The following is a 13,524-nucleotide window of genomic DNA, read 5'->3' as shown; positions in this document are numbered from 1 at the left end:
CAAATACGCGGAAAAACACAAGTATTTGAAGCTAAACCATTTGTTTTGCATGAATTTGAAGCTGAACTTTGTGTTTCGCAAGAATTTGAAGCTAAATCATGTGTTTGGCATGGATGTGAATCTAACTCGTTTGTATCGCCTGCCTTTGAAGCTATATCACTTATATTCGCAAGTATTTGAAGCTAAATCTTTCGTTCCTCATGGATTTGAAGATAAGCCTTCTACTTCACATTGATTTGAAGCTAAATCATGTGTTTCGCTTGAATTTGAAGCAATATCATTCGTTTTGCATGGATTTGATGCTAACTCGATTGTGTCGTCTGCATTTGAAGCTGTTTCAATAATATCTCAAGTATTCGAAGCTACATCAGTTGTGTCGCATGGATTTGAAGCTAAGACTTCTACTTCGCGTTGATATGAAGATAAATCTTGTGTTTCGCTTGGATTTGAAGCTAGCTCGTTTGTGTTGACTGTATTTGAAGCTACTTCATTTATATCGCAAGTATTTGAAGCTGAACCATTTGTTTTGCATGGATTTGAAACTAATCCTTCTACTAGGAATTGATTTGAAACTAAATCAAATCTTGTGTTTCGCTTGGATTTGAAGCTAGCTCGTTTGTGTTGACTGTATTTGAATCTACTTCATTTATATCGCAAGTTTTTGAAGCTGAACCATTTGTTTCGAATGGATTTGAAGATAAGCCTTCTACTTCGCATTGATTTAAAGCTAACTCGATTGTTTCGCCTGCATTAAGAAGCTATATCACTTAAATTCGCAAGTATTTGAAGCTAAACCATTCGTTTCGCATGGATTTGAAGCTAAGCCTTCTGCTTCGCATGAAATTGAAGCTAAATCATGTGTTTCGCTTGGATTTGAAGCTAACTCGATTGTTTCGCCTGCATACGAATCTATATCACTTGTATCGCAAGAAATTGAAAAAAATCATTTGTTTCGCATGGATTTGAAGCTAATCCATCTGCATCGCATTGATTTGAAGTTAAATCATGTGTTTCGCTTGGATTTGAAGCTAACTCGTTTGTTACGTCTGCATTTGAAGCTAAATCAATTATATCGAATTATTTGAAGCTGAATCATTTGTTTCGCACGGATTCGAAGCTAAGCCTTTTACTTCGCATTGATTTGAAGCTAAGTCATGTGTTTCGCTTGGATTTGAAGCTAACTCGTTTGTTTCGCATGCAGTTGAACCTACTTCATTTAGATCGTGAGTATTTGAAGCTAAACCATTTGATTCGCAAGCATTTGAAGCTAAGCCTTCTACTTCGTATTGATTTGAAGAAAAATCATTTGTTTCGCATGGATTTGAAGCTAAGCCTTCTACTTCGCATTGAGTTGAAGCTAAGTCATTTGTATCGCATGGATTTTGAAGCTAACTCGTTTTGTTTCGTCTGCATTTGAAGCTATATCACATATATCCCAAGTATCTGAATTTAAATTATTTGTTTGGCATGGATATGAATCTAAAACATCTAGTTCGCATTGATTTGAAGCTAAATCGTGAGTTTCGCATGGATTAGAAGCTATATCATTTATAACGCAAGTATTTGACGCTAAATCATTTGTTTCGCATGGATTTGAAGCTAACTCGTTTGTTTCGCCTGCATTTTCAGCTATATCATTTATATCGCAACTATTTGAAGCTAACCCATCTGTTTCGCATGGATTTGAAGCTAAGCCTTCTACTTTGCATTGATTGGAAGCTAAATCATGTGTTTTGCATGAATTTGAAGCTAACTCGTTTGTTTCGCCTGCATTTGAAGCTATTTCATATATACCGAAAGTATTTGAAGCTAAATCATTCGTTTTGCATGGATTTGAAGCTAAGTCTTCTACTTCGCTTTGATATGAATTTAAATCATTTGTTTCGCCCGGATGTGAATCTAACTCGTTTGTTTTGTCTGCATTTGTAGCTGTTTCAATTATGCCGCAAGTATTTGAAGCTAAACCATTCGTATCGCATGAATTTGAAGCTAAACCTTGTGTTTCGCAAGAATTTGAAGCTAAATCATGTGTTTGGCATGGATGTGAATCTAACTCGTTTGTTTCGCCTGCATTTGAAGCTGTATCACTTATACTCGCAAGTATTTGAACCTAAATCTTTCGTCCCTCATGGATTTGAAGATAAGCCTTCTACTTTACATTGATTTGAAGCTAAATCATGTGTTTCGCTTGAATTTGAAGCTATGTCATGCGTTTCGGATGGATTTGAATCTAACTCGATTGTGTTGTCTGCATTTGAAGCTGTTTCAATAATATCGCAAGTATTCGAAGCTAAATCAGTTGTGTCGCATTGATTTGAAGTTAAGCCTTCTACTCCGCATTGATTTGAAGTTAAATCATGTGTTTCGCTTGGATTTGAAGCTAACTCGTTTTTTTCGCCTGCATACGAATCTATATCAATTGTATCGCAAGGACTTGAAAAATATCATTTGTTTCGCATGGATTTGAAGCTAAGCCTTCTACTTCGCATTGATTTGAAGCTAAATCCTGTGTTTCGCATGGATTTGAAGCTAACTCGTTTGTTACGTCTGCATTTGAAGCTAAATCAATTATACCGAATTATTTGAAGCTGAATCATTTGTTTCGCACGGATTCGAAGCTAAGCCTTTTACTTCGCATTGATTTGAAGCTAAGTCATGTGTTTCGCTTGGATTTGAAGCTAACTCGTTTGTTTCGCATGCAGTTGAACCTACTTCATTTAGATCGTGAGTATTTGAACCTAAACCAATTGATTCGCAAGTATTTGAAGCTAAGCCTTCTACTTCGTATTGATTTGCAGCAAAATTATGTGTTTCCCTTGGTTTTGAAGCTAGCTCGTTTGTTTCCTATGCAGTTGAAGCTAAATCATGTTTATCACAAGTATCTGCAGCTAAGCCATTTGTTTCGTAAGAATATGAAGCTAAACCATGTGTTTCGCATGATTTTGAAGCTAACTCGTTTGTTTCGCATGCATTTGGAGCAGTATCCCTTATATTCGCAAGTATTTGGATATAAATCATTCTTGTCGCATGGATTTGAAGCTAACACCCTATACTTCGCACTGATTAGAAGCTAAATCATCTGTTTCGCTTGGATTTGAAACTGTCATGTTTTCTTCACATACTGTTGAAACGAAATCATGTATATCACAAGTATCTGAAGCTAAGCCATTTGTTTCGTAAGAATATGAAGCTAAACCATGTGTTTCGCATGAATTTGAAGCTAACTCGTTTGTTTCGCATGCATTTGAAGCAATATCCCTTATGTTCGCAAGTATTTGAAGATAAATCATACGTTTCGCATGGATTTGAAGCCAAGCCTTCTACTTCGTATTGATTTGATCCTAGATCATGTGTTTCGCTTGGATTTGAAGCTAACTCGTTTGTTTCGCATGCATGTGAAGCTATATCACTTATATCACAAGTATCTGAAGCTAACCCATTTGTTTAGCAAGAATATGAAGCTATACCACGTGTTTCGCAAAAATTTGAAGCTAAATCATGTGTTTCACATGGATGTGAAGCTAACTCGTTTGTTTCGCCTGCATTTGAACCTATATCATTTATATCGCACGTATTTGAAGCTAAATGATTTGTGTCGCATGGATTTGAAGCTCATCCTTCTACATCGCATTGATTTGAAGCTAAATCTAGTGTATCGCATGGATTTGAAGCTAACTCGTTCGTTTCGTCCGCCTTTGTATCTATTTCACATATATCGCAAGTATTTGAAGCTAAATGATTTGTTTCGTATGGATTTGAAGCTAAACCTTCTGCATTGCATCGATTTGTAGGTAAATCGTGTCTTTCGCTTGTACATGAAGCTAACTCGTTTGTTTCGTCTGTATTTGAAGCTATATCAATTTTATCGCAAGTATCTGAAGCTAAATCATTTTTTTCGCATGGATTTGAAGCTAAACCATCTACATAGCAATGATTTGAGGATTAATCATGTGTTTCGCTTGGAATTGAATCTAACTAGTTTGTTTCGCCTGCATTTGAAGCTATATCACTTGTATCGCAAGTATTTGGAGAAAAATCATTTGTTTCGCATGGATTTGAAGCTATCTCGTTCGTTTCGTGATTTGAAGCCAAATCATTTGTTTCGCATGGATTCGGTGCTAAACCTTCTACATCGCATTGATTTGAAACCAAATCATGTGTTCGCTTGGATTTGAAGCCAACTCATTTGTTTCGCATGCAGTTGAAGCTAAATCATGTTTATCACAAGTATCTCAAGCTAAACGATTTGTTTCGCAAGAATATGAAGCTAATCCATGTGTTTCGCATGAATTTGAAGCTAAATCATTTGTTTCGCATGGATTTGAAGCTAAACCTTCTACATCGCATGGACTAGAAGCTAACTCGTTTGTTTCGTCAGCATGTGAAGCTATATCACTAATATCGGGAGTATTAGAAGCTAAATCATTTGTTCTCATGTATTTAAATCTAAGCCTTCCACTTCGCATTGATTTGAAGCTAAATCATGTGTTTCGCATGGATTTGAAGCTAACTCGTTTGTTTCGCCTGCAGTTGAATCTATATTACTTATATCACAAGTAATTGAAGCTAAATCATTTGTGCCGCTTGGATTTGAAGCTAAACCTTCTACATCGCATTGATTTGCAGCTAAATCATGTATTTCGCATGGATTTGAAGCTAACTCGTTCGTTTCACCTGAATTTGAAGCTATATCACTTATATCGCAAGTATTTGAAGCTCAATCATTTGTTCCGCATGGATTTGAAGCTACGCCTTCTACTTCGCATTGATTTGAAGCTAAATCATGTGTTTCGTATGGATTTGAAGCTATCTCGTTTGTTTCGCCTGCATTCGAAGCTATATCATTTATATCGCAAGTATTTGAATCTAAATCATTCGTGTCGCATGGATTTGAAGCTAAGCCTTCTACTTCGCACTGATTTGAAGCTAAATCATGTGTTTCGCATGGATTTGAAGCTAACTCGTTTGTTTCGCCTGCATTTGAAGCTAAATCATGTATATCACAAGTATTTGAAGCTAAATCATTTGTTCCGCATGGATTTGAACCTAAGCCTTCTAGGTCGTATTGATATGAAGCTAAATCATTTGTTTCGCATGGATTTGGTGCTAACTCGTTCGGTTCTCCTGCATTCGAAGATATATCATTTATATCGCAAGTATCTTAACCTAAATCATTCGTTTCGCATGAATTTGAAGCTAAGCCTTCTACTTCGCATTGATTTGAAGCTAAATCATGTATATCACAAGTATTTGGAGCTGAACCATTCGTTTCGCGTGAATATTAAGCTAAATCATGTGTTTCGCATGATTTTGAATCTAAATCATGTTTTTCTCAAGCAATTGAAGCCGAACGATTAGATTCGCATGGATTTGAAGCTAAGCCTTTTACTTCGCACTGATTTGAAGCTAAGTCATGTGTTTCGCATGGATTTGAAGCTAAGCCTTCTACTTCGCATTGATTTGAAGCTAACTCGTTCGTTTCGTCCGCCTTTGTATCTATTTCACATATATCGCAAGTATTTGAAGCTAAATGATTTGTTTCGTATGGATTTGAAGCTAAACCTTCTGCATCGCATCGATTTGTAGCTAAATCATGTCTTTCGCTTGTACTTGAAGCTAACTCGTTTGTTTCGTCTGTATTTGAAGCTATACCAATTTTATCGCAAGTATCTGAAGCTAAATCATTTTTTTCGCATGGATTTGAAGCTAAACCATCTACATGGCATTGATTTGAAGCTTAATCATGTGTTTCGCTTGGAATTGAATCTAACTAGTTTGTTTCGCCTGCATGTGAACCTATATCACTTGTATCGCAAGTATTTGGAGAAAAATCATTTGTTTCGCATGGATTTGAAGCTATCTCGCTCGTTTCGTGATTTGAAGCCAAATCATTTGTTTCGCATGGATTCGGTGCTAAACCTTCTACATCGCATTGATTTGAAGCCAAATCATGTGTTTCGCATGGATTTGAAGCTAAACCTTCTACATCCCATGGACTAGAAGCTAACTCGTTTGTTTCGTCAGCAAGTGAAGCTATATCACTAATATCGAGAGTATTAGAAGCTAAATCATTTGTTCTCATGTATTTAAATCTAAGCCTTCTATTTCGCATTGATTTGAAGCTAAATCATGTGTTTCGCATGGATTTGAAGCTAACTCGTTTGATTCGTCTGCATTTGAAGCTTTATCACTTATATCGCAAGTATTTGAAGCTAAATCATTTGTTTCGCATGGATTTGAAGCTAACTCGTTTGTTTCGTCTTCATTTGAAGCTATATCACTTATATCGCAAGTATTTTATGTTAAATCAGTTGTGTCGCATGGATTTGAAGCTAAGACTTCTACTTCGCGTTGATATGAAGATAAATCTTGTGTTTCGCTTGGATTTGAAGCTAGCTCGTTTGTGTTGACTGTATTTGAAGCTACTTCATTTATATCGCAAGTATTTGAAGCTGAACCATTTGTTTTGCATGGATTTGAAACTAATCCTTCTACTAGGAATTGATTTGAAACTAAATCAAATCTTGTGTTTCGCTTGGATTTGAAGCTAGCTCGTTTGTGTTGACTGTATTTGAATCTACTTCATTTATATCGCAAGTTTTTGAAGCTGAACCATTTGTTTCGAATGGATTTGAAGATAAGCCTTCTACTTCGCATTGATTTGAAGCTAACTCGATTGTTTCGCCAGCATTAAGAAGCTATATCACTTAAATTCGCAAGTATTTGAAGCTAAACCATTCGTTTCGCATGGATTTGAAGCTAATCCATCTGCATCGCATTGATTTGAAGTTAAATCATGTGTTTCGCTTGGATTTGAAGCTAACTCGTTTGTTACGTCTGCATTTGAAGCTATATCCCTTATGTTCGCAAGTATTTGAAGATAAATCATACGTTTCGCATGGATTTGAAGCCAAGCCTTCTACTTCGTATTGATTTGATCCTAGATCATGTGTTTCGCTTGGATTTGAAGCTATCTCGTTTGTTTCGCATACAGTTGAAGCTAAATCATGTATATCGCAAATATTTGAAGCTAAACCATTTGTTTCGCATGGATTTGTAGCTGCGCCATCTACTTCGCATTGATTTGATGCTGAATCATGTGTTTCGTTTGGATTTGAGGCTAACACTTTTGTTTCGCATGCAGTTGAAACTAAATCATGTACATCATAAGTATCCTAAGCTAAACAATTTTTTTAGTATGTATTCGGAGCTAAATCTTTTGATTCGCCTGCATTTGAAGCTATATTACTTATATCGCAATTATTCGAAGCTAAATCATTGGTGTCGAATGGATTTGAAGCTACGCCTTCAACTTCGCATTGATTTGATGCTGAATCATTTGTTTCGCTTGGTTTTGAGGCTAACACTTTTGTTTCGCATGCAGTTGAAACTAAATCATGTATATCATAAGTATCCTAAGCTAAACAATTTTTTTTAGCATGTATTCGGAGCTAACTATTTTAATTCGCCGGCATTTGAAGCTATATTACTTATATCGCAAGTATTCGAAGCTAAATTATTAGTGTCGCATGGATACGAAGCTAAGCCTTCTACTTCGCATTGATTTGAAGCTAAATCATGTGTTACGCATGGATCTGAAACTATCACGTTTGTTTCGCATGCAGTTGAAGCTAAATCATGTTTATCACAAGTATCGGAATCTAAACCATTTGTTTCGCAAGAATATGAATCTAAACCATGTGTTTCGCATGAATTTAAGGCTAGATCATGTGTTTCGCATGGATTTGAAGCTAACTCGTATGTTTCGCCCGCATTTGAAGCTATATGACTAATATCGCAAGTATCTGAATCTAAATCATTTGTTTCGCGTGGATTTGAAACTAAACATTCTACATCGCATTGATTTGATGCTAAACCATCTACATCGCGTTCAATTAAAGCTGAATCGTGTCTTTCACTTGGATTTGATGCTGACTCGTTTGTTTCGTCTGCATTTGAAGCTATATCACTTATATCGCAAGTATTTGAAGCTCAATCATTTGTTTCGCATTGATTTGAAGCAATGCCTTCTACTTCGCATTGATTTGAAGCTAAAACATGCGTTTCGCTTGGATTTGAAGCTAAGTCGTTTGTTTCGCATGCATTTGAAGCTAAATCATGTAAATCACAAGTATTTGAAGCTAAACCATTTGATTCGCATGGATTTGAAGCTAAGCATTCTACTTCGCATTGATTTGAAGCTAAATCACATGTTTCGCTTGGATTTGAAGCTATCTCGTTTGTTTCGCATACAGTTGAAGCTAAATCATGTATATCGCAAATATTTGAAGCTAAACCATTTGTTTCGCATGGATTTGTAGCTGCGCCATCTACTTCGCATTGATTTGATGCTGAATCATGTGTTTCGTTTGGATTTGAGGCTAACACTTTTGTTTCGCATGCAGTTGAAACTAAATCATGTACATCATAAGTATCCTAAGCTAAACAATTTTTTTAGTATGTATTCGGAGCTAAATCTTTTGATTCGCCTGCATTTGAAGCTATATTACTTATATCGCAATTATTCGAAGCTAAATCATTGGTGTCGAATGGATTTGAAGCTACGCCTTCAACTTCGCATTGATTTGATGCTGAATCATTTGTTTCGCTTGGTTTTGAAGCTAACACTTTTGTTTCGCATGCAGTTGAAACTAAATCATGTATATCATAAGTATCCTAAGCTAAACAATTTTTTTTAGCATGTATTCGGAGCTAACTATTTTAATTCGCCGGCATTTGAAGCTATATTACTTATATCGCACGTATTCGAAGCTAAATTATTAGTGTCGCATGGATACGCAGCTAAGCCTTCTACTTCGCATTGATTTGAAGCTAAATCATGTGTTTCGCATGGATCTGAAACTATCACGTTTGTTTCGCATGCAGTTGAAGCTAAATCATGTTTATCACAAGTATCGGAATCTAAACCATTTGTTTCGCAAGAATATGAATCTAAACCATGTGTTTCGCATGAATTTAAGGCTAGATCATGTGTTTCGCATGGATTTGAAGCTAACTCGTATGTTTCGCCCGCATTTGAAGCTATATCATTTATATCGCATGTATTTGAAGCTAAATCAATTGTGTCGCACGGATTTGAAGCTAAGATTCTACTTCGCATTGATTTGAAGCTAAATCATGTGTGTTCGCATGGATTTTGAACCTAACTCGTTTGTTTCGCCCGCATTTGAAGCTAAATCATGTCTTTCGCATGGATTTGAAGCGAACTCGTTAGTTTCGCGTGCATTTGAAGCGATATCATTTATATCGCAAGTATCTGAAGCTAAATCATTTGTTTCTCATGGATTTGAAGCTAAACCATCTACATCGCATTGATTTGAAGCTAAATCAATTGTTTCGCTTGGATTTGAAAGCTACCTCGTTTGTTCCGCATTGAGTTGAATCTGATTCATGTATATCACAAGTATTTGAAGCTAAACCAATAGAATCGAATGGATTTGAAGCTAAGCCTTCTACATCGCATGGATTTGGAGCTAAATCATGTGTTTCGAATGGATTTGAATCTAACTCGTTTGCTTCGCCTTCCGTTCAAGTTATATCACTTATACTCCAAAGCATTTGAAGCTAAATCATTTGTTTCGCATGGATTTGCAGCTAAAACATGTGTTTCGCATGGATTTGAAGCTAACTCATTTGTTTCGTCTGTATTTGAAGCTAACTAATTTGTTTCGCTTAAATTTGAATCTAAATCACGTGCGTTGCATGAATTTGAAGCGAAACCATGTGTTTCGCATGCATTTGACGTTTAATCGTGTGTTTTGGCGTGGATTTGAAACTTGCTCGTTTGTTTCGCCCGCATTTGAAGCTATATCACTAATATCGCAAGTATCTGAATCTAATTCATTTGTTTCGCATAGATTTGAAACTAAACATTCCACATCGCATTGATTTGATGCTAAACCATCTACATCGCGTTCAATTGAAGCTGAATCGTGTCTTTTACTTGGATTTGATGCTGACTCGTTTGTTTCGTCTGCATTTGAAGCTATATCACTTATGTCGCAAGTATTTGATGGTAAAACATGTCTTTCGCATGGATTTAAAGCTAAGTCGTTTTTTTCGCATGCAGTTAAAGCTAAATCGTGTTTATCACAAGTATCGGAATCTAAACCATTTGTTTCGCAAGAATATGAATCTAAACCATATGTTTCTCATGAATTTGAAGCTAGATCATGTGTTTTGCATGGATTTGAAGCTAACTCGTATGTTTCGCCTGCATTTGAATCTATATCATTTATATCGCATGTAGTTGTCAAGCTAAATCAATTGTGTCGCACGGATTTGAAGCTAAGCCTTCTACTTCGCATTGATTTGAAGCTAAATCATGTGTGTTCGCATGGATTTTGAAGCTAACTCGTTTGTTTCGCCTGTATTTGAAGCTAAATCATGTCTTTCGCATGGATTTGAAGCGAACTCGTTAGTTTCGCGTGCATTTGAAGCTATATCACTTATATCGCAAGTATTTGAAGCTAAATCATTTGTTTCGCGCGGAATTGAAGCTAGACCTTCTACATCGCATTGATTTGAAGCTAGAGCACGTGTTCCGCTTGGATTTGAAGCTAAATCATGTATTTCGCATGGATTTGAAGATAACTCGTTTGTTTCCCCTGCATTTGAAGCGATATCATTTATATCGCAAGTATCTGAAGCTAAATCATTTGTTTCCCATGGATTTGAAGCTAAACCATCTACATCGCATTGATTTGAAGCTAAATCAATTGTTTCGCTTGGATTTGAAAGCTACCTCGTTTGTTCCGCATTGAGTTGAATCTGATTCATGTATATCACAAGTATTTGAAGCTAAACCAATAGAATCGAATGGATTTGAAGCTAAGCCTTCTACATCGCATGGATTTGGAGCTAAATCATGTGTTTCGAATGGATTTGAATCTAACTCGTTTGCTTCGCCTTCCGTTCAAGTTATATCACTTATACCCCAAAGCATTTGAAGCTAAATCATTTGTTTCGCATGGATTTGGAGCTAAAACATGTGTTTCGCATGGATTTGAAGCTAACTCATTTGTTTCGCCTGTATTTGAAGCTAACTCATTTGTTTCGCCTGTATTTGAAGCTAAATAATTTGTTTCGCATAAATTTGAATCTAAATCACGTGCGTTGCATGAATTTGAAGCGAAACCATGTGTTTCGAATGCATTTGACGTTTAATCGTGTGTTTTGGCGTGGATTTGAAACTTGCTCGTTTGTTTCGCCCGCATTTGAGGCTATATCACTAATATCGCAAGTATCTGAATCTAAATCATTTGTTTCGCGTGGATTTGAAACTGAACATTCTACATCGCATTGATTTGATGCTAAACCATCTACATCGCGTCCAATTGAAGCTGAATCGTGTCTTTCACTTGGATTTGATGCTGACTCGTTTGTTTCGTCTGCATTTGAATATATATCACTTATATCGCAAGTATTTGAAGCTCAGTCATTTGTTTCGCATTGATTTGAAGCAATGCCTTCTACTTCGCATTGATTTGAAGCTAAAACATGCGTTTCGCTTGGATTTGAAGCTAAGTCGTTTGTTTCGCATGCATTTGAAGCTAAATCATGTAAATCACAAGTATTTGAAGCTAAACCATTTGTTTCGCATGGATTTGTAGCTGCGCCATCTACTTCGCATTGATTTGATGCTGAATCACGTGTTTCGCTTGGTTTTGAGGCTTTTGTTTCGCATGCAGTTGAAACTAAATCATGTATATCATAAGTATAAGAAGCTGAATCATTTGTATCGCATGGATTTGAAGCTAATTCTTCTACTTCGCATCGATTTGCAGCTAAAACATGTGTTTCGCATGGATTTGATGCTAACTCGTTTGTTTCGCATCCATTTGAATCTGTATCACTTATATTCGCAAGTATTTCAAGCTAAGTCATTAGATTCGCATGGATACGAAGCTAAGCCTTCTAATTCGCATTGATTTGAAGCTAAATCATGTGTTTCGCATGGATCTGAAACTATCACGTTTGTTTCGCATGCAGTTGAAGCTAAATCATGTATATCACAAGTGTCTGAAGCTAAGTCATTTGATTCGCCTTGATTAGAAGCTAAGTCACATATTTCGCTTTTATTTGAAGCTAACTCGTTTTTTCCGAATGCAGTTGAAGCTAAATCATGTATACCACAAGTGTTTGTAGCTAAACCATTTGCTTCGCATGGATTTGAAGCTAAGCCATCTATTTCGCATTGCTTTGAAGCTAAATCATGTGTATCGCTTGGATTTGAAGCTAACTCGTATGTTTCGCATGCAGTTCAAGCTCATTCATGTGTATCACAAGTATTTGAAGCTAAACCGTTTGTTCCGCATGGATTTGAAGCTTTGCCTTCTACTTCGCATTGATTTGAAGCGAAATAATGTGTTTCACATGGATTTGTAGCTAACTCGTCTGTTTCGCCTGCATTTGAAGCTATATCTTTTATATCGCAAGTATCTGAAGCTATCTCATTTGTGTCTCATGGATGTGAAGCTAAACCATCTACTTTGCACTGATTTGAAGCTAAATCATGTATCTCGCTTAGATGTGACGCTAACTCGTTTGTTTCGCGTGGAGTTGAAGCTAAATCATGTATTTCACAAGAATTTCAAGCTAAACCATCTGCTTCGCATGGATTTGAAGCTAAGCCTTGTACTTCGCATTGATTTGAAGCTAAGACATGTGTTTCGCATAGATTTGAAGCGAGCTAGTTTGTTTCGCATGCATTTGAAGCTACAAAACTTATATTCGCAAGTATTTGAAGCTAAATCTTTCGTTTCGCACGGATTTGAAGCTAAGTCTTCTACTTCGAATTGATTTGAAGCTAAATAACCTGTTTCGCATGGATTTGAAGCTAACTAGTTTGTTTCGCATGCAGTTGAAGCTAAATCATGTTTATCACCAGTATCTGAAATTAACCCATTTGATTCGCAAGAATATGTAGCTAAACCATGTTTTTCATATGAATCTACATCTAAATCATGTGCTTCACATGGTTTTGTAGCTAACTCGTTTGTTTCGCCGGCATTTGAATTTGCATCACTTACATCGCAAGTATCTGAACCTAAATCATTTGTTTCTCATGGATTTGAAGCTAAGCCTTCTACTTCGTGTTGATTTGAAGCTAAATCATGTGTTTCGCATGGATTTGAAGCTAACACGTTTGTTTCGCATGCAGTTAAGGTAAATCATGTATCTCACAAGTGTCTGAAGCTAAGCCATTTGATTCGCAAGAATATGCAGCTAAACCATCTGTTTCGGATGAATTTGCAGCTAAATCATGTGTTTCGCATAGATTTGGAGCTTACTCGTTTGTTCCTCCTGCATTTGAAGCTATATAATTTATATCGCAAGTATCTGAAGCTAAATAATTTGTTTCTCAATTATTTGATGCAAAACCTTCTACATCGCATTGATTTAAGGCTAAAGCATTGGTGCACTTGGAGCTTAAGCAAACACGTTTGATTCACATGCAGTTGAAGCTAAATCATGTATATTACAAGTAGTTGGTGCTGAACC

This window comes from Megalopta genalis, unplaced genomic scaffold, assembly GCF_051020955.1.
Source record: "Megalopta genalis isolate 19385.01 unplaced genomic scaffold, iyMegGena1_principal scaffold0340, whole genome shotgun sequence".
Taxonomy (NCBI): Eukaryota; Metazoa; Arthropoda; class Insecta; order Hymenoptera; family Halictidae; genus Megalopta; species Megalopta genalis.
This window is presented reverse-complemented; position numbering follows the sequence as displayed.